Source organism: Lepidochelys olivacea (assembly GCF_965140295.1).
Source record: "Lepidochelys olivacea isolate rLepOli2 genome assembly, chromosome: 1".
NCBI classification, from domain to species: Eukaryota; Metazoa; Chordata; order Testudines; family Cheloniidae; genus Lepidochelys; species Lepidochelys olivacea.
In genome coordinates this window covers 231963044-231990969 of record NC_140411.1, presented here as the reverse complement: position 1 = coordinate 231990969, position 27926 = coordinate 231963044, and the positions used below count along the sequence as shown (strand labels likewise).

Genomic DNA, 27926 nt, shown 5'->3' with positions numbered 1-27926 from the left:
GTCTCTCCTGTTTCTTGTCATCATTTGTAGAGATGTAAAAAGACTTTTGCCCCCAGTGGACTGCTCTGGGAAAGTACTGCTACTCCAGATCTACTAGCCTTCTATTTTGTATTTGCTTATTTTTGAAGAGAGAGCATTTTTCTCCCTTGCTAATTCTGAAATTTCATATCTACTCATCTACCACAACTAGATAGAGTGGTGTCATTCTCTGCTGAAAATCAGAAAGCGCAGCTTCTCCATTTCCAGATCAAAATGCAATGATTTTTTTTTCAGGCTTTTGTCATGTCAGATGGACCAAATACAACATTTCTGAATGTTGATTCACACAGATGGACCCTGTGTCTAGGCAGAGACCGCCTGATGATTGAATACATGGCTCTGTCCATGCACATCAGCTTGAACTGTAGAATCTATGGGGCAGGAAAAATACTTTGTAGTATGCCTAGCTACATTAATAACAATGAGATAAAAATAAACGAACACAGTTGACACTTTCAGTGGGGCACTTAAATACATCCTCATCCATGAGCACTAATGTGTACAGGACCCCACTGAACTTAAAGGGCTTGTACGCCCCCACACAATTTGGTCCACTAAAAAATGTACAATTGTGTCATGTGTGCATAATGTTAATTAAAGAACCCCACTATTGACACCTCCCTCCCAAGGTTGAGATCTCTCTACCTTTGCCAGCCCGTGATGCCCCCCTAACTGCCCCACGGAGAAGAGCGGCTACTACAAGGCTGCGGGGGGGGGGTGAGTTTAAAAGGAGTGGGGGGTGGGGGCCGCTGCTCGGCGCGTGTAAACCGGCGTGGCCCCGTGGAGGGCAAGGGAGCGCCGGGCTGAATGAGCCCAGCGGAGGCGCTGGCGGGCGGGCGCACAGTGACCTTCAGCGGGGCTGCCGCGGGGCGCTAGTTTGTCCGACCGGAGACCCGCGACCCGCCCCCGGGCACTGTCCTGCGGACGCGGCGTGGCCGAGCGCTGGGGGCACTTTGTAGCCGGCGCCCGCTTCCAGGCGCGGGGCCGGGGCGGTGGCGGGGAGGAGCGCCTTGGAGGCGGGCAGCAGCTGGCCCCGCTGCCTGCGGAGGGGCGCTGGGGGCGCACGGGGGCCTCCAGCCTGAAAGGAGCTGTCACAACCCCCCCCCCCCCCACACACACACACGCCTCCCCCCCAGCCCATCGCTCCCCTCCCGGCTGGTGCCCTGAGCTCTCGCGAGAGCGGGCTAGTAAACAGCCCTCCGATTAGGTCCCTCCTGCCGCTGCCGCTGCCGCTGCCGCCCTCCCCCTGCTCGCACGAGCGGCCCAGGCGGGGGAAGGGATCGCGCAGAGCGAGGCTGCAGCCGGCAGTGGGGGGACGCAGGAGCCGGCCGCCCGGCGCAGGGAGGTGAGTGCTGCAGGCAGCCCCGGCTGCGGGCAGAGCTGTGCCCGTCCGCCGACGGTCTCTGCTGCTGCTGCTGCTGCTGCAGGTGGGAGGCGGGGAAGGAGCCTCTGTCTTTGGTGCAGAGAGAGAGAGATCCTGTCATTGGCAACTGGGGATCTCCCCCCCCCCCCACACACACACACCTTCCCCACCACCGTGAGGCAGCAATCGCAGCCATAGCCCTTCAGGCTCAGGGAGGGTAGTATGAGCTGTGTGGGGCTGCTGGAGAGAGACGCTAAGGAAGGGCGAGAGTAATAGAGGAATCCGTACTTGTTCCGAGAGATAAGGACAATGGCCTGGCTCCGCTCCTTTCGCCCCCTTGGACACAGAGTGTGTGTGTGTGTATCAGGCTGTGTTGTGAGTGAGGGATAAATTGAATGAGCTGAGATTTCTAAAAAGGTGGCAAGGGAGATTTCAAATCTCTTACCAAATTTGCCACCTCAAAATTCATCACCACCAGGGGGAGAGTGAGAGATGGTTACAATTCCCAATAAGGGGTTCTCCCATGTCACGTTTTCAGTTTCTAACTTGGCAGGTTTATTCTTCACGTTCTCTTTCCCCCCCACCTCCCCGCAGCTTCAAAGCCTGGACGAGGTAGAGACCCCAGGGCTGCAACTGAGGTGCAGTTTTTAAATGAGTGCGACTCACATACACAGCAGAACCCCCTTTTTCATCGGTGTGAAAGGCTTTAAAAACCTGCCTTTCAAATTCATCCAGATGGTTGAGATATGCTCCCCAAAAGGCTGAGGGGTAGTGTGTGTCTTAGACTTTAGGAGACGGGGAAGATCTGTGTTTCATGGGTGCCCATCACTGGGCAGGCTCTTTGGAGTGAGCATAGTGAGAGATGAACACAAATCTGTACAGTAGTTTTGCAGGTATGACCTCTTTGGGATGGGAGATGAACACAGTCAGATCTGTGACTAGATAAAGTACTATAAACAGTAAAAGTCAATAAATAGGCTCAGGTGTGTCTGGCAGGTATGAGATCCTGTGGGGTGTGGAGGCAGTCGATTACACAGTCTGGTTTAGGAGTGTTCTGTCCTGTTTTAAATATGTGCCAGTTTAATCTCTACACGTATACACCGTTCGAAAAAAGAAAACCTGGCTCATATGGCCTGATCCAAAACCCACTGAAGTCAGTGGGAACATTTCTGTGGCCTTCAGTGGGTTTTGGATCAGGCCCGTAGCTTGCCAGCTCAGCCTTTTGCTTGGTTTATATTTTTAACTGAACTACAGTGGCAGTGATTGGGATAAAAGTGAAAATGCAGACAGGAGTAGGAGAGTCTTGTATATGCTGTACATCTGATGTTTTAAAAAAACCCCAAAACAAATCAACCTTTGGGTTAGAACAGTATATTTCAGATACTCACCAAGAAGTCACTTTCCATTGGCATTACATGCCGATATCTCTGTGATAAAATCTCCAATGGGAATAAATAAGTCTTTAAACAGGTTAGGCTCTGGGTGTATTACTATTTAGGTCTGTCTTTCTTTCACCAGAGATACAATTTCTTCATTCTCAGATTGTTGGTGGGATGTACTGAGCTTTGATGATTTTCTTCATTTGTTCCTTACTAATGAGTGGGTCATCTTGTTTGTAAAGTATTGATGTGGTTGGTTTGTTTGTTTGTCTTTTGTTTTAAATACCCTGTTTCAGTGTTGACTGCAGTTTTGCAAATTCCCAGGCTGTGGATAAATCTTGTTTGGAAGTGTATATAACACTAAAAACATCTCTATGTTTTGCTGTGCATACTCTATGATGTGTGCCGCAGAACAGGCAGAAATCTTAAACTATTTCATTCTCTCCACCCCAGAAGTACAATAGGTGAAACAGTATCCGTTTTGTTTTTATTTAGAGTAGTAACTGAAATACTTAAACATCTTACATTTCATTATCTTTCTTAGTGGTGAATGTTGGCCAAAATATTTAACCCTGGGAAACATGTTATTGTAGCATATATAATGGATATAGTTTTATCTTGTGTTTTGTGCTATATGTGGGTTGATTTTAAATATTATTACTTGTTAGATTTAAAAACAAAAATCCCTAAAAGCAAACCTTCAATGACATTTTTATTTCAAGGAAAAGTAGTTAATGTGAATTTAGTTGATATGGGAAGCAAATATTTATGGCACATAGGTATTCTCATATTTCTCACTTTGAGGCCTGTTGCAAAGAAAACGGAGGTCAATGGGAAAACTCCTATTGACTTTGAATACTTTTGGATCATGCCCCTGTGTTTAAGTATACAATAGGGATAGTGTGATCTAAGCAGGGTATGCAGTCTGGACCTTGATAACATCATCCATCTTAGGCCTTGTGCTACCCTTACACTGATGATCACTGAAGGTCTGATCCTGTGCCCACTGGAGTTAAGGGTGAACTGCAGGGGTGTGACTTCTCACACCCATGAGTTGGGTATGAACCGTCTAACCCAATGGGTTTTATCCAGCAAGGTGGATTGGGCCCATTTGACTGGTGGTTGTTTTTTTTTAAATTGTCCCTAACTTTTTATTCTGTCCATATTTATTTTGTTAATGACCATGCTTTATTCCCTCTCAAATTTAGGGAGATTATTTAAATGTGAAGCTGGTTGATAAACTTCTGAAATTGTATGATGACAGATGTCTGATAAGCCTGTTAAATACAGTATTCATCAACATAAAGAGTAAGCTGTAATGATATGGTAAATTGTTCGGTTTTATTCCCCCAGAAGAGGCTTTGTGTATCGTAGGGTAATGATAGTTGACATAATCAAACATACTATTATTGTACACAAAATCACTTAATCGTCTCTCATTCCTTACTCATTTAATGTACAGCTACATTTAGAAAAACCTGCCATCAAAAGTAATTGTGTTACAGTAGTATAAAATATGGAGTTGGTAAATAACAAATAACTGAAGTTTAATTCTTTAAGATGCACTGTGGCAGGGTTTTTAAAAGGGCTGGATAACTGCATCATCATCAGTAACCATCTTAGCTATGCAACTTAAAATAACAGTGACCGTAATCAAATCTCATGGTTCAGGGCATCAGTTGAAGTTCTGGGAAGAATCAGTTCCTACTGCTGTATATAGCGCAGTACACTTGACAAGGTGTATATTTGAGGAGGGGGGTGTTTGTCTTCCATTGAAGCACTGAATTCTGGATATTGCTTAAGATTAGATGCTTTGATCTGATGTGGCAAATATGATGTCTCTGTAGCTTGAAAGAGTAACTTTTGGCAGTCCCAGTGCTCCTGCATACTTCTCTCCAAAAGAACACTTTTCTCCAAGAATAACAGAAAAACAAAGGATAGAGAAGTAAACTGAGCTGTTAGTGTACCTCTTACGAATATTTTGATCAATTCAGGAAGCATTAAAATTAGTGACTGTGGTATTTAATGTTGTATTTTATGCATGAACTTGGATCGTTTCCTATCGTGCCATATCAAACCTTGTTTTAAAATATCTGAAACTGCCCATTAGAGAGATGTGGTCAGACAATAAAATGTTTGCTTGACAACTTTTTCTGAGCCTTTGCAGTGGAATGATGCTTAAGCTAATACAGGTACTGCTTAATTTGTGGGGAAATATATCCTTCTTGTAAATTCAAACCACAGAGTTTCAAATCTAATAAATAAGCTATTATAGAAAAAAATAGATTTTTTAAAAAAATGTTGAGCTCCATGTTTCAAATGATTACAGTGAAACTGCTTTAAGTGAGATTTCAAGGGACCAGCAAATATCAGTTGCTTAAAGAACAAGGCCTGCTAACAAAGGTGGAGGAGAAGTGTACTTATATGGGCCAGATTCACTCCCATAATTGCAAATTGCAGCACCTACCCACATCCCCTTTAGAGGCAGCTGCAACAGAGGGTGAGGGAAGACGTTTCACCCAATGGGATGCTCAGGCTTTAAATTCCATCTGGGATTCTGCAGTAACCCAGCAGATGGCAGCTGTCCAGGAGATGTGCTGAATCGCTGGTAGACACCCAGCCAATTCAGGAACTATGTGAGCTAATTCTGGGCCCCTACCAGAGGAGAAGAGGTTACAGATGGAAGCCTTTGCTGTTACATCTGAGTGGACTTTCTGTTGCCAGGAGTGCAAAGCTTGGGTTCTGCTGATGCAACTCATGGAGGTAATTGAGCCCAGTGATTTTGAAGGATTGCTTAATGAGGCTGATCTTTCCCGCAGGTTTCACTCTTTAGTTCGTGTTATCTGGCAGCTCTGCGTCTGAATTAACATCTGATTTTTAGAAAATTAATGGAGCTCAACTTAATGTTGTTGCTAAGGGTCTGAGTCAATCACCAGGTAACACTACTATAATACTACTGCTACCTTGCACTTTCATCCTCGAAGCACGTTACCATCACTAACTCACTCAGCCTTACCACACCACCCTGTGGTGGGCAAGTGCTTACACAGCTGTGAAAGGGTCCCCTTATTACCACAGTTACTTCTGCATATCTGAGCCTGCAGAAAGGTTACAGGAGAGATGGGCTTTCCACAGGCTGGCCACATACAGCTTACCTGGCCACACAGCTCCCCTATAATTTTCCCAGGGTGACTCTGGGACTCCACCTGCCCTGGTTGCCATGTATGGCATTTAGGCGCTTGGAGATGATGTCAGGGGAAGGCACAAGTGTGCCTATTGACTCCTAGCAAGTCTGGTTCTTGTCTGAGTCAACCAGGGACATTCCTTAAAGGGAATCGCGCAACCAGCACTGAACTTTCCCCCAAAGGAGAGAAGACAGGAGGAACCATCAGATTTAAGAATTCTACCCACTAGACTCTCTCGCCAAGGCAAGGCGGGAGGTATTGGAAGGAGGAAATGCCCCAGCCACACTAGCCGGGTAGAAGTGGTGGATCCCAAGTCGAAACCTCCCTCTTGAGATTTATATGATTGGGGTGGGAGAAAGAGGCCCACCTCACAAAGTAATGTTTTCTTAAACATGAACAGTTGTGAAACCTAGTCCCAGCCTGTTCCGCTCACTGGAGCGTGATCAGGGCGTTACTGCAACCTGAGCCAAACATCAGTCTAATAGTGAAAGGATTGTCTGTTCCACCTAAAAATGTAATTAGTTTTAGCATGTAGTGTGGTAGTAACATAGACTGCTTTCATTCATAGCTCTTTGGATAAAATCAAACCAACGGTGCATTTGGAGGCGGTCGCCATTTCTTGAGGTTAAAGGCCAGCATGATGCACTGCTAGGCTCTACAACTTGTGCTTGGTGTTACTTAGAGCTTTGGCAAAGCAGGAGTGGAGAATAAGCGAACACAATCAGAAGGTGGTGATTTAGTATAACGTACGAACATTTTTACCAGCCATAGTTGCAGACGAGTCAGAACAAAGTCTGTGGGTGAGTGGTAGTTCTGTGCTGAAAATGTAATTTACGCAGCACAGGAAACTTTCACTGAAAAGTCAGGGATTTTTAAAAGATGAAAATGAGCTTTTCTAGTGGATACCGAGCAATCGGACACCAATGAAAGAGTTTGCTGTTACTAAGACATGTAATGGCCAACTGTTAACCCAAGTTACTATTTAGTGCAGTTGTGACTCTTAGTTTGCAGATGTTTGTGTAGCAAATACACTCTGAATGAATTATTTCCTAGGGCTGGTGTTTTTTATCTCAGGACTTACAGCAGCTACATGTCCTAGAAAGCAGTGTGTGTTTAGCTGCGTTCACACTGTTAAGAGAAGTTAACAGGGGAAGGAAGAAGGAATTTTCATCACTAGCGTCACCCTTTTGCAACATCCTGCACATACACTTTTATCACTAGGTTTTCTTTGCACTGTCTTGGTTGCCCAGCTGTGGTGGTAAAACATTCTGATTGAACAGCTGGCACAGCGTTCCTCATGACTGACCTGTTGTATTTCACTTCTGTAAATCGAAAGTTTTCTTGTGTCTAAAGAAACTTGCTAAATTAAGCTTCGCCTTTGCTATTTAAAATAATTTGTTCCTTTCACCACTTGAAATTCTTCACAGTATGGCTCTTGGTTTCTACTACATCTTTATAAAAAAAGCCAGAGCAAGCCTGCTTTAAAATGTGTGCTGTGGGAAGGGGAGGGAATCTCTCATACATTCAGGTGTGTGTGTATATATATGTAAAAGGCAAACAGTTGTCATTTAGAACTCGTTTTAAGTGTCATTTAAGGTAAAGTCTTGTGGTCTTTTGTGTTCTAACCATTAGGCATGGTTGCCTCCCAGCAATGAAGAACCATTGTAAATTCCTTATTTGTACAATGATCAGTAAGTCTTAATAGTATGTGATCTCACTAAGACTTCTGCTCTCAAATCTTTCTTGAGCAATGGGATAGACTAATTTTCTATGCAAACTTGTTATAAAGTATTTGGCTTAATGAAGGTCTGCTGTATACCATTAATTTTGTGTGGTATTCTCCCTCTCCTGCCTCAGAAGATATTCAGGTGCTTCAGCTGATGGGAAAGGAGACTTCCTTTAGAATATAAGAATAGTAATATGAATTTCTGCAACACTTCCTATGTGAGCATGTCAACTCAACAGATATGGCTGTATAGAAAGTTTGGATGTTGTGAGACTGTTTCTCAGTTACAGGGTAATTTGGAAAACAATCCAACATGTGTCTTCCCCCATTACAAACAGTTCAAAACACCACCAGCAGTTTCTTCGTAGATTATTATATTCTGGATAATTAAGAATAGTAATTGGGCAAACTTGAAGTAAAATAGTGATACTAAGATTAATAAAATTTGTGATCTCCTTGGACGGAGACCATCCTGATGTGTCTGTACAGTTCCTAGTGGACACTACTGCAAATATATTTGAATTAATAATGAAAAGTTAGGGAGACCTTGTTAGGAAGAAGTAAAACATGAATTTACAGTAGTTCTGACATTAGAGTGGTCCCTGCTTAGAAGAAATGGACAGTATTGCAGTTAAATGTAACCCATTTCTTGTATTCTCCATCTGAACTGCAATATTACAACTATCATTAAGTTAATACTCCTGTGGGAATTCTGTGCCAAATAATTAAAAATTCTGTGGAAAAAAGAATTCTGCGCACAATATTTTAAAATTCTGCAAATTTTATTTGTCAATAAATAAATGTGGGGGCTTAAACATGGCAGTGGGGAGCATAGGCCGCTGGCTGCACAGAGATGGGAGATCACCCTGGAGCCGCCCTCCTCCCCCCCCCCCCCAAACAGATTCGGCAATAAGGCTGCACCCAACCTTGGCACAGCACAATGGCCAGGCCTGCTCCAGAAGTACCCTGGGACTCTGCCCCTCCATGCCAGGTGCACCAAGTCAGTAAGCAAGAGAGGCGGAATCTCTTGTCCAATCCAGGTAGGGGACAAGTAGGGTCAGCCCGGCAAGATCCAAGTGTGGAGGGGCTTAGAGTGGGGGGGGATCCAGGTGTGGGATGAGAGGTCTCTGTGTGGGGCAGTCTGGGTCAGGGGGGATCTGGATGCACAGAGGCTATTTGGGGGTTTCTCGGTGCAGGGGAATCCAGGTGAAGGTGGCTAGGGCTCAGCAGAGGCGGGTCTGGGTGTAGGGAGTTCAGTGGGGGATGTCTGGGTGTTGGGGGAGTGGGGCTTGGTGAGGGAGGTACATATGCAGCTGATTAGAGTTCAGTGGGGTGGGGGTCTGTATTCGGGGGGCTCATCAGTGTGGTCCAGGTGTGTGTGGGGGTAGGATTTGTTGGGGGGGTGAGTGCAGGGGGTTCAGCAGGGGGTGGACTGGGCATAGGGTCTGGATGCAGTGGGGAGGGGCTCGGAGGGGGGTCTGGGTGCAGGAGGCTCCATATATAGGGGGTGTGGCTTGGTGGAGTGGGGTTTAAGGTGCAGAGGGCTCTGGATACGGGGCGCTCTGGATGCAGGGGAGTTGGGTGGCTTGGGGAGCATCTCGTAAAGTGATCCCCTCCCTTGTGACTGAAGAGCAATGGGTGCAGGAAAGGGTGGGGGGTGCGGAGCTTCCTGCAGCCAGGGAGTTTTCTGAGGGTGGGTCTGACCTGGCCACGACGACTACTTGCAGGGGAAGAGGAAGTCCTGTTGTTCTCCTCCCCAGCTGGGACTAGCAGCTGAGCCCGGTGCAGGGTAAGAGCCACCAGCTGCAGCATCTCCAGCCCCTCCACACACACCCCCATCTCTTTTTTCTTTATATAAACTTTAAACCTGGACGATATCTCTTCTACATTATGCTGGTAGGAGAGCAAGGATTTAAAAAGACAGAACATGTGCCTTAATAGGAATGTTTAATGCCAAAAAAAAGAAAAAAAGCATTGTAGTGGAAACATCTGATTTCTTTTTTGTTTAAAACTTTTTAAAATGACAACTGTTTTTAAAAATGAAACCTTTTGCAGTTTTTTGACTGGGGTGCAGAGAGGAACCTCCCCCACCTCACCCCACAAAATAGTCAGGATTTTTAAAAATTGTTTTCAGAGGTGCAGGAAATAGGATCTTGGCTTCTCCTGTTTTTCTCCCCGTTCCCCCCTTTTTCTTATTTCCCTTTTGTTACTGAAAAAAGACAGAGGAAAAGAATTGAACATTTTTGATTTTTCGGGAGGTCTTTTTTTATTGACAAATCAATGAAGTTGAAAAAATTTTCCACAAATTCTTTAAAAAAATTAAAGCTTTTTGTTGCACCTACTGACTACTTTACAGTCAGCTCTAATTACAGCTAATTATGCACAATAAGGGGCCTGATCGTGCATTCCTTGCACAGGAAGGAACACTCGGACATCATTTGGAGCTCCAGGTGTGCAAGGAATGCAGGACTGGGCAAAGATTTGAAGTGATGTGGCTTATTCAGTGATAAGTGCAAAGTAATGCACATTAGGGAATAAAAAAATCCGAACTATACATACAAAATGATAGTGTCTAAATTAGCTGTTACTGTTCAAGAGTGGGATCTTGGAATCATCATGGATCGCTTTCTGAAAATATTCATCTACCAAAAAAAAAAAAAGCTAACGGGATGTTAAGACCCATTAGGAAAGGGATAGATAATAAAACAGAAAATATCATCATGCTGCTATATAAATCCATGGTACACCCACACCTTGAATACGGCATGTAGTTCTGGTCACCCCATCTCAAAAAGTATAGATTAGAATTGGAAAAGGCACAGAGAAGGGCAACAAAAATGATGAGGGGTATGGAACAGCTTCCCTACGAGGAGAGATTAAAAAGACTGGGACTGTTCAGCTTATACAAATGATGACTAAGGAGGGATATGACAGAGGTCTCAAGACTGGTATGGAGAAGGTGAACAGGGAAGTGTTGCTTGTTCGTTTACATAACACAAGAACTAGGGGTCCCCCAAGGCACAGGTTTAAAACAAACATAAGGAAGTGCTTCTTCACACAACTCAACCAACCTGCAGAGCTCATTGCCAGAGGAAGTTGTGAAGGCCAAAAGTATAAACTGCATCAAAAAAAATTAGATAAATTCAGGGAGCATAGATCCATCAATGGCTGTTAGTGAGTTCGGTGAAGGATGCAGTACTATTCTCCAGGTGTCCGTAAACCTCCAATTGTGAGAAACTGGGACTGGATGATGGGATGAATGCTCAAATAAATTGGTTAGTCTCTAAGGTGCCACAAGTACTCCTTTTCTTTTTGCTTTTTAAAAAAATTGTTGGAACTCACTCTCTTTTTGAAGTTTCAGAGTAGCAGCCGTGTTAGTTTGTTTCAGCAAAAAGAACGAGGAGTACTTTTGGCACCTTATAGATAAATTTGTTAGTCTCTAAAGTGCCACAAGTACTCCTCGTTCTTTTTTCTCTTTTTCAAAAATTTCATTGAAGCCTTTCTATGAAATTTTGGGTCAAAGTTGATGGTGTCAGGGTCATGCTGGCCACTGCTTCCCGCAGCTCCCAATGGCAGGGAACGGCAAACCGCAGCCACTGGGAGTTGCGGGCGGCCGTGCAAATGTAAACAAATTATATCGCAGCCAACCAGCAGATTACCTTGACAGGCCGCAGGTTGTCCAGCGATGACTTCAAACATCTGGGAGTACTCAACAATAAATCATTCAGTGCAGGTGATCGTTATTTCCTTAATCGTTTCCACCTATTTGGGAGGGCTGCCGTCAGCCTTCACCCTTCTCAACCTGGTCCCAGCCAGCCTCACTGGCTTCCCCTAATACGAGAGAGAAAGCAGCTGGAAAAGGGGCAGGGTTTGGCTCCCATCTGTGCCAGACATTTGGAGTTCTGAACTCCCTCTTCCCCAGATTCCTTAAGGGATGCTTTCCTCTAAACCCTCTTCCAATTCATTTTACACAAAAAACATCTCTTTTCTGTAACAAGTCCCTACTCTGGATACCTGCCACATTTTTTTAGTTACTTAGTTGTGACACTTTAATCTAACCTCCCTGCCTACCCCACCTGGTTCCTAGAGTGAGGACATTCCTTTAGTCCAATGGTCCCCAAACTGTGGGCCATGCCCGCCCTAGATGGGTGTGGAGGAATGACCGGGGGGCACAGTGGGGTGCTAGCCAGTGCCCACTGGTGGCAGTGAGGCTGCGCCACCCAGCTCTGCTCTGGCCCCATTCCCCGGCTGCAGCTCCACTTCCAGCCCCTGCCCTGACCCTGCTCCTAGCCGTGGCTCGGCCAATGGCCCAGCCACAACTCTGCTCCCAGTGTGGGGGTGCAGGGACATGGATGCATTCCATTAAAGGTAATGGTGATGGGGGGGGGGGGGGAGACGCAAGAGGAAACGTTTGGGCACGAACTGCTTTAATCCAAAAAGCACAATGTTTTCTTGTCTCCATAATCTCAGTGCCATAGACTTCTAAAATGTCATCTTTAAAAGCTGCTGCTGGACAATGGATGATGAAAAAGTGTTGTACCCTTATGCAGAGTGGTTAGAATATACTAGAGGCGAGAGCTACACTGCATATATATCTGCCCTGTCTGCAGCTGAAGTGTGCCGGGTGAGATTCTGCAATGACTGAGGAAAATCTAAATGCTTTTCCCCCCTTGCCCTTTGCTTCCAAGGCAGCAGGGCTGGGTTTTACTGGAGAAAGATTGGTTAAGTAGCACTTCTAATGGTAAAGTAAATGATTTCCAGATATTGCAAACTAATAAATCCCATTCAGTGCAGTACAGATTAAATTCCATATTTGTCTTGGATGGCAGGTCAGACTTCTGTCTGGAATGACTGAATTTGTACTTCGGGTGCAGCTTCCTTGTATTCAAGGGTGGTGATCATCTTGTCAACAAAGCATCTGATTTACAAGATGAAGTCACTTACAATAAGTAGACTTTCCATATACATATGGAGTGTTATTTTGCACATGGTCAATTGACTTCGGCACCTGCCTATGCTTTTTCTTGGGTTTTCTCCCCACGAAAAAAAAAAAGAATATAATATTCTGTGTGTTTGATGGGGGGTAGGGGAGAAGAGGCCAAGGGAATCTCCTTTTTTCTCAAACTCCTATTTAAATGATGCAAAATTTAGCTAGCCAATATTATTTAAAGGGGAAACACCAAAGGTATTAGAATGTAATCAATGTAGAAGATGCACTATGCTGACAGGAGAGCGCTTTCCCATTGGCATTACTCCACCTTAACAAGAGGTGGAAGCTGTGTCGGCAGGAGAGCGTCTCCCACCAACTTAGCACTGGTGGGACAGCGCTTAAGTCAGTGTCACGTTTGTCGCCCAGAGGGTGGCTTTTTCAAATCCCTGGGTGATGTAAGTTACATTGACTTAAGCAGTTGTGTAGACAAGCCCTAAATGAGTATTTACTAAAGACCAGAAGAAAGTATTTTAAAAATACTTGGGGCGGGGGGGGGGGGGGAGAAAAAAACAACAACAGGTATTTCTAATACCTCCAAAAGTCCTGTGTGGCTCAGGTTAGTTGCTCAAAGAGCATTGCTCTTTCCCAGAAAAAAAGTCTGCTCTGTTGATATAGGGCCCAGTTCTGCTCACATTAAAATCTGTGACAAAATTCTCATTGACTCTCGCCGCATCCTGGGGCTGAGGGAGATGACCGCCGCCGCACCTTCCCCTTTGGCCCCCTGCTTCCCCCCTCGCGGGAGGTGCGGTACGGGGGCTGTGAGGGGGACAGGTCCTCCTGCTTCCAACACGACTGTCAACCAGGGCGGACTGTCCTCAGTGCATCCCGACCGCGCCGCCAGGCAGGGAGGGCTGCGCCAGGGAACAAGAGCTTTTTGTCAAAAGAAATAATCTGCATTTTGACTGCATGTTACTTTTAAAAGGTGATATGCAAAGGATTCAAATGATCTTTTTTGTTTGTGTATGAAATATAAAGAGAGCCTTGAAAGGAACATTTTTTTTAAAATTACTTTTTCTGCCCCTCCCCCCCCCCGCTTTTTTTTACGTTCGAAACACAGTTCTTATTTGCCCTTTAAGATCCTCAGGCTGCCTTTTGCAGTAGCAAATTTCATAGCCATAATTAATTAATTCACCGAATTTAGGAGCAGTTCACTAAACATCCAAAATTCAAAATCACTGAAACTTTCCTCACAGGACACTCATACTCTCTGTTCTTCTCAGTATATCTCTATCTGCTTAACAAAGCCAACTGCATGAAGATTAATCATGCGAATAAGCTTTTGTCATTTCAGCCAAAGAATGTCCATGTTAGAGTTTAATACCGATGATCAAGTTCCACCAACATTGATCTGAATCAGTAGTGGGCAACCTGCGGGCTGCACGCAGCCCATCAGGGTAATCCACTGGGGGGCCGCCATTTTGTTTACATTTGCACAATCACCTGCAGCTCCCAGTGGCTGTGGTTCGCCGTTCCTGGCCAATGGGAGCGGCGGCCAGCATGTCCCTGAGGCCTGCACCGCTTCCCGCAGCTCCCATTGGCCGGGAACAGCAAACTGCGGCCACTGAGAGATGCGGGCGGCTGTGCAAATCTAAACAAACTGTCTCGCGGTCTGCCAGTGGATTATCCTGATTGGCTGCAGGTTGCCCACCACTGATCTGAATTGTACTTGTAGTACTTGCAATTTAGTTGAATTTCTAACAAACTAAAATCAAAGGTCCATTTCAGTCAGTGGGGAAGGAAGAGAAATAGTCTGGTTTATTACATGACCTATGCACTCAGGTTCTGAATCTGTCGCCATCTGGTTCCTCTTAAAATTACCCAATATTCTAAAGTGAAGTACAAGTTAAAAATAGTCGTTTAACTGTTTGATGCGAGTTTGGATTAAAATTTTCCAGGAAAAAAGCCAGTGATGGCAAGGCCACTGTGAAATCCCAGCTGTGCTTTGCAGTGTACATGCACTGCTTTGCTCTTGCCCTTGGTATTCAGTTGGTATAACCTTGATAAAATATCACTGCAATTGCAAACAAAATCTTGTTAATTCAGAGACTGTACGTGGTACATGATGTAGTTGGAATGTTCTTAACTGTGTTTGGAAGAGCATCAGAATCTGCTTCGTAATAGCAGCTGCTAAAACCTCTGAGCCTAAGAGACACCAGTGGTAGAAGCAGATGGGACTCCCTTGGAATTAATGCGCTTGTACTCGTGAAGAATCTGGCTCAGTCTTCATTTAAACAGTTGATTTTTTTGTTATTTGTTCAATCTTCTCTTATTTAAACTGCATAGAGCTTTTTTCTATCTCGCTTAGTTTTGAATGCTAAATCTTATGAGCACCGATAGATACTTAGTTTTGTTTCTTTTTCCTTAAGTGCACAATCTTCAGTTTTCAAACACATATTTCCTTATGAGAACATGTGGACGTCTTTCCAGAGAAATAGCTTGCCTCTCCCAAAGGCTCAAATATTGACCTTATTTCAATTCTTAGTTGTGAGCAGCTGGTTACATCTGGGATTACAGAGATTGTTTCTCAACTCTTCCTTTGCTGAGTATGTAGTTTTGATAAATTACATATTTTGCTTGATTGATTTTTTTTTTTAAAAAAGATATTCAAATAAAACATTTCCTTTCCTCTTACCAGGATTTAAAAGAGGTGCTCTGTGTTGTATGTATGTATAATGACTTGGACAAAGTATGGCCATGTGACTATGGCACTGTATACAAAACATAAATACATGGAAAGAAAACTAGAGATTGGGTCTTGAACGCTAGGCTCACACAATGATTTTGGCTAATTCACTTAATTTTGCTGTATCTCAATTTCCCCAACTATTAAATGAGAATAGAGATCTTTATCCTCAAGTGTGAAATGCTTTGATCTCTACAGATGGTAAGCACTGTATATATGCCCAATATTGACTTTTTACTATGAAGACAGAGGATTGGGAATTGGGAGATCTGGGTTCTATTCCCAGCTCTGCTACAGCCGTCCCGTGTGATGGGGGTGTCTCTGGCCAAATCCTGCCCTAATTTATACCTGTTTGAAATCCATAGAGTTCTGGTAACTACAGGATTTAGTCCTCTGCAGATCAGTTTCCTGAGTAGTGAAATGTGGATAATACTACTGACCCACCCATACCACGGATCTGCTGTGTGGCTCTGTTAGTTAATATTTGCAATGTGCTTTGAGATCTTTGGATGGAAGATTCTAAAGAAATGAAACATCTGCTGCTGAGGAGGTAAAATAAACCCCCAAACTGTAGTTCAGTTCAAGTACCTTTCTGACTTTATTAACACAAAGAATATTCAAAACAAGAACAAAGCAACTCAGAACACTCGGTAACAACCACCAGAGATCTTTGCAACTTTCAACAAGCTACGAAGGGAGAGGACACACCCTTCCCTCTAGGGAGCTGCCACTGCAGCAGCTTCCTCTCTGCTTTTATAGCCCCACTAAGAATCTTAAGCCTAAGCTACACTGGGGAGGGGGTTCGAACTAAGATATGCAACTTCAGCTATGCTATTTGCGTAGCTGAAGTTGAAGTATCTTAGTTCGACTTACCTGGCTGTCCTCACGGCGGTGAGTCGACTGCGGCGGCTACCCCGTCGACTCCACTTACTCCTCCTGCCAAGGTGGAGTACAGGTGTCAATTCGGGGATTGATTTATCTCGTCTAGATAAGACATGATAAATCGATCCCTGATAGATTGATCACTACCGATCCGGCAGGTAGTGAAGACGTAGCCCTACTTAGTCTGAGGACAGGGGGTGCTGGAACTAGGGACGCTGGGGGTGCGGCAGTACTCCCGGCTTGAAGTGGTTTCCATTATATAGGGGGTTTACAGTTTTGTTCAAAGGCTTTCAGCATGCCCACTATAAAAATTGTTCCAACACCACTGTCTGAGGATGCATGAGTTAGAATAAAATCCAGCTCCCTTTCCTATAGCTGTGTTGATGTCTAAGGCAAAGATGGTTTCATATTAGTGAAAATGTATTTTTGCCACTAGACTAAGCAGATTGGACTCTGAATACAGATGGGGAGCTGATCAGTTGAATAAATAAGTGCTGCTTTTATGCAATCACTCTTCTGATCACAAGAGCCCTTTTAAAATAGTTTTTAGTAAAAGTTATAATTTTAGCACTCATTTTTTTTTATCTGCTAGGAATAATCATAACTATAAAGAACTCATACGGCTTGACCCTGATTTTGGAGCAGCTCCACGCTATCGGCCTTAATGTTTTCTTTTTCTTTGGTAATGTGGCTTGTCGCTTCATAATGCATAAAGGGAAAATGGTGCTAGCTCTGTTCTGTGTTGTGAAATAAAAATGCTCTCTCTCTCTCTCCATTTTAAAACATATTTGCAGCAAACTATATTTCTGATATATTTACACGTATGTCTTTACAAGGAAACTTGAAAAATAGCCAGGTGTCGTGCATTTGGCAATATTTTTAAAGAGAGCTGATTTAAAGTATCTAACACAGTTTGTTTGCATATGAGTAAAAGAATATGTAAATGTTGATTAGAGAGACATTCAGTTAAATATATTCTACTGAACTCCTAGTAGCAACATTTTGCTTTTAGTCAAGGGAAAATGTAACCACATTGGGAAATGTTATTGCCAAACCCAACTGGTCACTTGCATTAAATTGTTAATATTTGGAGTAGTTCTTTTCCTTTTGTCATCTTCTCTTTATTTCACTTTATGAAACCAAAATAAGTGCTCATCCTGTGCTCGGGGCACCTATGTAATTTACACTTTTCAGAGTAAAGTATACTTGCTTATCTCACTCTATCAAAAAATACACGAATATGTATCAATATATACAATGATGACTCAGATGGAATAGGTATACTAATAATAGCTTCCAGTCACTACAGTCAGATCTGGTGGGTTTGTCCATTTGGGTCCCATTGTAGGATACATGCTAAAACATTTAACCCAGCCCCCGAAGAGAGAGAGATGAGTTTTGGTCAACCAATTTAAATACTATAAATTATTTTAAGAGAACTTCTAAAATGGATTAGTTAATAATGTTCCTGTAAAGTAGAGAAATGGTATCCCTATTTTACACATGGGGAACCTAAGGCACAGCACAAGTGTTTTGCCTAAAGTCACACAGGAAGTCCTTGACAGAGGTGAAAACAGAACCCAAATCTTCTAAGTTACTTAATACAATTTCCTCTGTCTTAACCACAGAAGCATCCTTTCTCTTTGTACATGCATAATATGCATCTAAAACAGGGGTAACTTTTCAGTTGTTCATTTCTTAAATGCTAGTATCGGCAGCCAGACCCAAGCATGTGTCTTTGTTTTTGCAGTAAGGATTGTCTAACTTTATCACTAGTAGATGACATATTCAGCACTACCTTTGCAGGTAAATCTCCTATTAAAGACAATGGGAGATTTGCCAGGATTAGGAATGTGTAAGAGGAGCTGAAGAAGGCCCTTGGGGTTGGATGTTCCTGCTGTTGTCATAAGTCAAACATATATGTTCTTCCAGCCATCGCTTTCATTAGTGACAAGCTGGCTAGCAAACGCTAGGTTGTATGATCAGACTGCCCAGATCAAAACATAAGAAATGTCAACCCCGAATGCATAGAAGAGCCTTCTGCCCCATGTCAACAACACCACTGTTTGATCTGGCTTGTCCATGTGTGGACTCTGAACAGCATGCAGGAACAAAGCAACACATGGCAGAAAGCTTTTTTAGGCTTTGTAAATGTGGCCACAGTTATTTATCAATAATATGTAGCAGCTCATCAGTAATATAGAGAGGTACAATATATAAGACATCATCTAGGAGACGGTCTCTAATTTTTAATATGACTAACCTTCTATTCAATTAGATCAATCAAAAGAATGGTCTCCCTTGTTAATATAGTTTGAACTAGGGAGACATGGGAATGTATTAATCTTACTATGTTTTCAAAGCCTTTTAACGCTCTCCTCTTCACAGCGAGCAGGCAAAAGTTGGTTTAAACAGAATGTAACTAATGGTCACTGGGCAATGTGTTCATGTTGTTTGTACTTGACATTTTAATCATATTTGTATTTAATTGTATTTATATGGAGCCTTGGTGCTTTTATGTAATCTAAACAGACAAGCAGCTACCCTCTGCTCCTTTTCCCTCATTTTTTTTATATGCTGAAATGGTGGCCAAGACTTTTGCCCACACCTTGGCATGCAGCAATCATTTAACGGGGAAACAGTTTAATTGAACTATTGAGTGGTAGAGATTAATTTAAAGGAAAACGCCATCCATTTGATTGAGCTGTCTCCAGGGCAAGCCCAAGACTGGAGTCAAGTCCCACAGAAACAAAGGCCCATCACAAACCTTAGCACCTTCCCCTCTAAGGCCAGGTGTACACTTAAAAATTAGATCAACCTAGCTATGTCGTTCAAGGCCGTGAAAAATTTCGTGCCTCAAGCTCTGTATTTAGGTCAACCTAACCCCCACTGTAGAGACAGCTAGGCTGATGGAAGAATTCTTCCGTCAACATAGCTACCCACTCTCAGAGAAGTCTATTAACCATGCTGATGGAAAAGCCCCTTCCATCGACATAGGAAGCATCTGTACTATAGTGGCATCGCTGCCGCTTTGCTGCTGTCACTCTTACAGTGTGGATATAGCTTTGCCTTTTTTGACCTGTCTGCACCAATATAAACATATAGTAATGTGTATGTCTGTGTGTGTATAGAAAAAGCCAAAAGAAAACACTCCACTGCACACACTTCTCTCCCTGGGGGAAAGATGAGAGAACAAATGTGTGGCAGATGTTAGCATGTTACTTAATACACTCAGATACTACAGTCATGAGAGCAGTATAAGAAGCTATATAGAAGAGAATAAGATTTATCTCAGTCCAGGCATCAGAGAGCTCAGAGGTAAAACACACACCTTGCTGGGGATGCCCTTGGATTCTCTGAAATAGATCTGAAAATAAAGTTTGAGTCTGTTTATCTTTCTGAGCCTGTGACACCTTCTTGCTGAAGAGTGTCTTTTCTTGTGATGCTGAGTGTAGCTACAGAGCTACTGTGTGTCTGAGTGCAAAATTAGAATAGTATTGCACTTGATTTTATACTCTAGAGTTACCTGATACTAAAACAGGATGGAAATGTTTTCCTTTTGCAGCTGTCTTTATTGCTGTAGGGACCTCGCTGCTAGTCTCATGGTCCCTTCCTGAAATAATCTTTCTTCTTCCTTCTGCAGCATGGGTGGGCTGAACTTTGCTCTATGTGGGGGGGAGCTCTACCCACTACATCCATCTCCACAGCTCCAGGTCCAGGCACTTAGAAGGTACTTTCAATCATCTGTGTGTGTCCCACGTCTCATCTCTTCAGCAGGCTCCTGCTTCGCACAGCATCTGCTTTATCCACTGACTGGCTCCTGCTCCAAAAATCAAAATCAGAAAAGAATCTGTCAGCAGTGGCCATTGAACCAGCTCCCAGCAACACAGTTCTATCTGCATTCATAGATTTTAGAGCCAGAAATGACCATTAGATCATCTAATCTGACCACCTGCACAAAACAGGCCACAACAACTCATCCAGTTTCTCCTTTGCCTCTCCTTTAGAGCTCCTCTTATTTGCTAGCATAGATTTACCATGTGTATTTATTGCATTTATTTTATTTTATATGATTTTAAAGTGCCTGTCCAAGACTTGGAAGACTTTGGATACATTAAAAATGCAACCATAGAAACAAGAATAAATTCAGTGTTGTTTTACCCTCCACACCAGAAATATTGAATCAAAAAATGAAAATCAAGCCTCAACAATACCCTTCTCAGACCACAAGAGTCTCCTTGTGCTCCTGCCGCCCCTGAACTCCTAGGAAAATAGATGGTCTTTGCAGCATGCCCTGAAGATCAACAGATTTGGGCTCTGTTGAATCATGGGTAGAATGGAATTCCACTGTCAAGGGACTTTTATGGAAAATGGCCTATCAGAAGCCACTTCTCTTACTATTTTTACTATTATTTTTATAGTCTTGCACATAGAAATCCCACACACTGTTAGATGATGTCTTTTCACCATGATGGTATCACAGGCTCAGAAAGGTCATCTGTGGAAAAAATATACCTTTAGATACTTTTCCACTGTTTATTCCTGGTGAGAAGTGTTACATTCTTTTTGAAGGAGGGTCTAAAAAGAAATGGGTATAGTTTTCCTTAGAACCAGAAACGCAATAAGTAATTAAGAAAGACAAAGAAAGTTTGTGAGAGGCCTCTGAACAGTTGATCTTGCTTTGTTCTTCATTATTTCATGGCCCAGATTTTGCAACAAAATGTTTAAGCATGTGCTTAAGTCCTAGTGAATTCAGTGGGGCTTAAAACAAGTGTTTTGCTGAAGAGGGTTGGACATAAGCAACAGCCCAAGATTAAGCACTCGCTTAAGTGCTTTGGGCCAGAGAGCAATTCACTGTTTTCAAACCCTGCTAAGAGGAGTCCTATGACAAGGAAGAAAAAATATTGCAAGCTAAGGTGATGTGTGACATGTGCAGTTTCAGTGCACACAACCGTTTTTATCTTAGAGAAAAAATGCTACATAATTTTCCTTGCTTGCCAAAAATAACAAAAATTCTAAACAAAATTAAAGTTGTTTCAAATCTTACAGTAACTTTTGAGAGAGACACATTAACACAGTCCAGGACTGGAAGTCAGGATGCCATCCTGATTTTCCTAAGAATACACAGCTCCCATTATAGTCGGCTGAAATATGGGTGCTCAGCACCTCTTTTAAATCAGGACCTTTTATTCTATTACCCTGTCATGGTGGCACTTCTTTATGACCCGTGGTGGTGGTACAGCATAGGTGCCACATTCCCAGGTTCCTTCTTTCTAGAATGGAGATAATGATCCTTACCTATTTCACAGCAATGTTCATTAATATTTGCAAAGTATTTTGAAATCTTAGTGCCCCCTGTCCAATCAAAGAGCAAATACTTTCTTTTGAAAATAGTTTGTCAAGAGAGAAGCTCTGAAGAGACTGAGCTTGGTAAGACTTGAGCAGAACAAATAAAGCTTTGACTGTATATATTGGGTACATGATGTCTCAAAATTGTACTGTTATCATAGGAATAGAGAGAACCACTATTGATAGTGGAATATAGAGGCCATAATTGCAGCATGTAGGTATTGTTAAATGTTTAGGTACTTAAGTGACCTTATTGGTAGATTAGTGGTTCTAAACTTTAGGTAACCACCATCTCCATTGCTAACCAAAACAAATACTGCGGTATTTTGAGTCAAATGTTTCTTTACCACTTGAGCTGGGTGAAAAATTAACCTTTTTTTGTGCATAGCTTTTACCCGCCCAGTATGTTTTCCTGTTGGGGAAATGAATTTGCATTTGTCAGTCCCCCTGCTTGCTGCTCATTGAAAGTAGGATAGCAATGAATCACAGCCTGTTGTTTTCAGGAGGTTACTTCTGCTGTACTTAGTTGAATAGCAGGAAATCCTTAAGTGCAACAGAACTCCAATATTCAGTTTATATTCCATATTTGGAAATATTTCCTTATCATTACTGGTAGTGTTTTGTAATGAAAAAGAAGATTAATTTCCTTGGGCCAAATTAAAAGGTAGTGAGTAAGGTGGTATTACTTACCCTCCCTGAGTTCAGACAAACTCCCTTAGAACTCATTTGTACTCTGTGACTGTTTTGACTAGAAAAAAGGTGTTTTTTAAAATAATGTAGCTAACAAAAGGGGTCTTTTGAATCAACACCTAGAATAGATACAGTTTTCTGCCACCACAACCCGTGTTAGCTGATTGTGGTTTAATGAAGGGTATGTCATGTAGATGAGGAAAAGCAGGTGAGAGTATGTAGAGTATTTACAGACCTCAGCTTTTTTGATGTAGGCTAGATGTAGGATGGTAACACTTTTCACCTAGATTTAGTTGCTCATGGTTGATACAATTTGCTGACATGACTGTGACAGTGTTAAACTGTGGCTGCTCTAGGGATTGAGATATGTTTTAAATCCTGGTATCTAACACAATGTTTTTAAAAAGCACTTTTTTTTCCTAGTCTCGATAAAACCCTCTGTTACACTTGGGTAGACAGAATATATGATTCTGTCTGAATGTAAGGGGATCTAAGTTACATTATCTTACAGATCCCCTCTGAATTTGGCCCATTGTTTCAGATGCTTACTAAAGTCTTCCTAAAATCTAAGGCCATGTCTACCCTCCCACCTATGTTGACAAAACTTATGTCACTCGGGGGTATGAAAAAAACCCACACTCCTGAGTGACAAAAATTTTGCCGGACTAAGGCACAGCACTATTGCTGCTTATGGAGATGGTTTTATTATGTTGATGGGAGAGCTCTCACCTGTTGACATAGAGCAGCCACATGACCGATCTTACAGTGGTGCAACTGCATCCTTACAGCTGTGCGACTATAAGCTCACTAGTGTAGACATGGCCTTATTGACAGAACAATTACTTTTTCTATGCTGAACACAACAGATGGGCATTTGGATAAATTTAACTGATTAAATTCCTAGCTATTTTCTAGGCTCTCCTTCTCAGTATTCTGAGAATTCTGAATGTCTCCATTAACAGAGCTGCAATGTCTGATGGATTGAATGATCTAATAGGTCTTTTTCATCTCTCATTTCTACATGTCTATGAATACCTTCTGCAGATTTTTTTCACAATCTGAAAGTTCAAATGTTGGGCGTGTCTGCTGTTTTGATGCATTAGCTGTGCCAGACGAGTCATGGAGCTATATCTGGTTTTAACTGTAAGTGGTTATAATGGGTGACTTATTATGGACATTCCACAGGCAGGGCGAGAATTACTTAAAATGGCCAAAACATTTGAGTGCTTTTTGTTTTTAAATAGTAAAGCCTGTTCTGAGAGAACTAATTTTACTCCGTATTGCTTGGTGTTCACTCAGATAGAACAAACGTAATTCATTCTCTAGCTCAAGATAGTAAAACTCATGAACCTGGTTACAGATAGCTTAATACATATTGGAAAATAATGACAAACTAAAGGTTTGTAGATTCATAGATTCCAAGGGACCATTGTAATCATCTAGTCTGACCTCCTATGTAACGTAAGCATAGAACTTCTCCAAAATAATTCCTAGAGCAGATCTTTTAGAATAACATCCTATCTTGATTTAAAAATTGTCAGTGATGGAGAATCCACCACGACCCTTGGTATGTTGTTCCAGTAGTTAATTACCCTCACTGTCAAAAATTTATGCCTTATTTTCCCGTCTGTATTTGTCTAGCTTCAACTTCCAGCCATTGGATTGTCTTATACATTTATCTACTAGATTGACAAACATATTACTCAATATTTGTTCCCCACCTAGATACTTGTAGAGTATCTGGGTAATGGGGGAAATAAGTAAAGTAAATGAACATGTAAGGGTAGAGGAAGTGGGAGTGAACTAATCCTTTCATTACTCTGTACTGAAGTTTTGGGTTTCATTTTCCCTTTTCTTAAGTTTAGATGGTAGTAAAAGCACATGCCAAAGATATCAATAAGGACCTTTATGGAAATATTATCAAGGAAGGAAAAGTGTATGTGTTAAGCATCTGATTTGTTATACTTGACTGTAAAAGTTGCTATTTAAAAGTAGAAGGGGAAACAAAATTAGAGGCTTTGAAGGATGGTGCTATCGTGAAACATGAATTATGTGGGGATATAATTTTTTTTTGTACTACTCAGTGTCCCACAAGGGAGTGTTTGAAAAGTTATACTGATCTGCTAACTAACTTGTGGGTAACAATACTTTAGCAGTTAATATTTCCCAGGTCACCAGAATAAGATTAATTCTTAATGGGTCTGATCCAAAGCTCGCTGAAGTCAGTGGGAGTCTTTCCGTTGACTTCAGTGGACTTTGGTTCAGGTACTATATCTTTCATTTCTCTCAAAAATGCGAAATCATATTTTTCAATAGTATAGAGCAGTGGCAGGTAACCTGCAGCCCGTCAGGGTAATCTGCTGGTGGGCCGCCAGACAGTGTTTACATTGACCGTCCGCAGGCACGGCTGCCCGCAGCTCCTGATGGCCGCGATTGGCCGTTTCCGGCCAATGGGAGCTGCGGGAAGCGGTGACCAGCATGTCCCTGTGGCCTGCGCCACTTCCCGCAGCTCCCATTGGCCGGGAACGGCAAATCGCGGCCACTGGGAGCTGCAGGAAGCCGTGCCTGCGGACGGTCAATGTGAACACTGTCTTGCAGCCCGCCAGCAGATTACCTTGACGGGCTGCAGGTTGCCCACCATTGGTATAGTCTTATTATCTACCCCAGGCAGTTTGCAAAATGTTGCGCCATACTTGACATGGCAATGTTAGTCCACCAAGGTGGGATTTTTCTTGTCTGCATATTGCTCTGAGACTTAATTCAACAAAGATTTTGGATCAATGTGGGTTTTTTCCAGTTTCTGGATTGTAATGCAGCTATGATAGTGCATTTTTAAGCCTTAGTAGAAAGACACATTGATTTGGTGAAGATCAAGTTTTATTAAATTTGATGTACATGAAGATTTGAAGTCTGTGCAAGAAAAGAGTAGATGCAAAAGAATGTGCAGAGTGAAAAGGTGAGCAACACAAATACCAAATTCTGCACAAGTAGCAAATGACAGTGCAGAGAGACACCTTTCTTCAGGGTGGATAATGCAAGCTGACTTCTTTCGCCCTCAGTTTCATCTTTAGGATATTCATTGACAGGCATTACTAAAGCTAAGACAGAAGTGGTAACCTTTTAGTGTGGGGGCTGATTTTATATTTTGGAAGCTGCCTCCAGTGTCCGGGTTACTGCTTCTCCTCCCCCGTGTCTCACTAGCATGTCACATCACCTCATGCTGCTGACTCTTTCATTGCCTCATCCATTGTAGCTGACCCTGCCCACTGCCTTTTGGTGTGAATCATGCAGTTATTTGTGGCTTTTGTGGGTTTGGTTCTTTTTTAGTCTCCTGCCTCTGTCTCTCTTAAAGAGGATTTGAACAATTTAGAGAGGACAGAGCTGGTTTTCATATTCTGAGGCTCTTAATTTGCCCTCTCCTTGCTACTTGCATAGATAGCACTTTGCATTTTTTTAAAACATAGCACTAGGCAGCATTGTTTTGGTGCTCAATTTTGCTCTGCTGTTATGTTTGTCATTGGTCAAGCAACTGTACAACAGTAAAGGTAATGTGGTTTCTTCGTCGGAAGAGCTGACACTGCATTGTTGTATATAGTGGTGATAACTGGGTTTCTGAAGATAATTGTTTTACTAGACTGTGTGCTTTTTCATTTGAATGACTCCCTCAGCATAACTCTGTTTTACTCCTCTTTGCCTTTTCCCTTCTATCCTCCCCATCTACTTTGAAACTGCAGTTGGCATATCTGATTTCAGGAGAAAGTTGGGATCAAGTGACAAACCTTACTACACTGAGAGCACTGTGGAAGCTATGATTTGAAGCAAGAAACTATTTCTCAGTATTGTCCTTACACACAGGTGTGTAATGTAAGTGATATGGCTCCATGATTTGAATGCAGTCTTGACTGCTTACACCAGCAGAGAACTAGGCCCGTGATCTCTAGGAATCAGGAGCGCCAATGCGTATTGGCTTGCATTAATGAGTCTTTATTGACCATTTAATAAAGGGCCATAGTTGTCACAGGGACAGGCATTCCCTATCCTCAGGTCTACATACATAAGCATTGCATTTTAAACCCAAAAGAGCAGAAAGAGGTTTCAAAAGTTTTCCCCACTAACATGTGAGAGACCCAGTAGTCTGAATAACTCATTTTATTGTGTAGGGCTGTTGGTATATGTTTGTTAAAGTTGTGGAAGAAAATCGGAAGTTTTGTGCTCAATACAAGAGGCTCCAATTTGTCAATTGTTTACTCTTAGCAACAATGTCCATCTTGTACATACTCCCCCTGGCTTTCAGAGAAGTTAAAAACTAACTTTTAAAATTTCATAAATACAGTTTGCAAAAATGGTGGTGGCTGGGAAGAATATTTGCACTGTCTGGTTCAAATGCCATTTAATTTGATGAGTGGTAGCAAATAGTACCATCTAATGAAGTTGTGCAGAGGGTTTATCTTTAATGAGACTAGTAACCTCATTCCAATTCTTGCTGGAGAGCTATCCACAACAAGAAAACTACCACTGTAACTCTCACTAATTTGCCCTGTTGCTGGCAGCCTCTGCAAGAGATGTCAAGGATTGAATGGGCTTGGAGACTATAGTGTCCCCTGAATATAAGAAACATATTTGAGAAAGATCTCATTCCTCTGCTCATGCTGTGCCTGTTGAGTGAATAGATGTCTTCAGTTTTCAGTGTTTATAACACCTTTTCATAAGCATGAATTCCCATTAAAAGATTGAAATAAAAAAATATTCGAAACAAAATACAAGGAGCTGGAAAGGTTTGATAGAAGGATCTGTCATCATGGTTATTCTCTCTAGCCATGTACTTATAATGGCCCGATCAATGTAGTTTCTGAACGTTTCACAATATTAATGGATTTTATCCTTACAACACCTCTGTGAGATAGGGAAGTATTACCCCCATTTTATAGATGGGGAACTGAGGCACAAGGTAGATTAAGTGACTTTCCCAAGGTCCCACAGGAAGTCTGTGGCTGAGCCAGGATTTAACCTACATTTCCTGAGTCTAAGTCCAAGGCCAGTGTCCTGTCCACTAGATCATCTTTCCCACTTCCCTCTGCCACCCACACCTTTAGTGTAAATAGCTATTTTGTGTAAGTAGCAATGGGGCTCTAATTATCATGCAATGACTCAGGACTCAACATCTCCATGCTTGCTGTCAGTTGGCAGCTACCCACAAGATCTAATGCTACCTCACCCTTAAGTTCTTCTGGCCTTTCTGAATTTGATCTCATCAGAATCTCTGAAGTCTGGAGATGACGCAGTGCTCTGAATATGAGAGAGACAGGTTTTGTGTGCTCATTTCTCTCTTGCTAGGAAATGCTCCCAACTTTCCTGAGGGTCAGTTTCATTAGAGGGCAGTCGTTCTCAAGTTGCTTTATCGTTCCATCTTTTCTCTTCTGGCTTCCTATAGCAAGTGGTTCCATCTCACAGACACTATGATGCTCCACTATGCTTTGGTTTAATCAAAATTTCAGTGTCCATGGCAACACGCTGAAGAAGAATAATAGATTTTGAGCAGGGGGCTTTGCATGGCCATTTGTGTAGGAGAAACTGTGCTATGTTGAGGTTTTCGCCAGTCGAGCAGTGATTTCAGGAACATTTGGCAGGGGCCTGACATAG

At 42.5% G+C, this 27926-nt stretch overlaps 1 protein-coding gene across 1 annotated transcript in view; it reads left to right on the top strand.

Moving 5' to 3' along the window:
- The first annotated feature begins 1247 nt into the window (after nucleotides 1-1247).
- The window catches only part of STK38L (serine/threonine kinase 38 like), a 53552-nt gene continuing 26873 nt past the window's right edge, over nucleotides 1248-27926 (top strand). The window contains exon 1 of the mRNA XM_084625753.1: nucleotides 1248-1384. The gene's annotated coding sequence lies outside the window, so the exon portion shown is untranslated. The remainder of the gene's footprint in view (nucleotides 1385-27926) is intronic.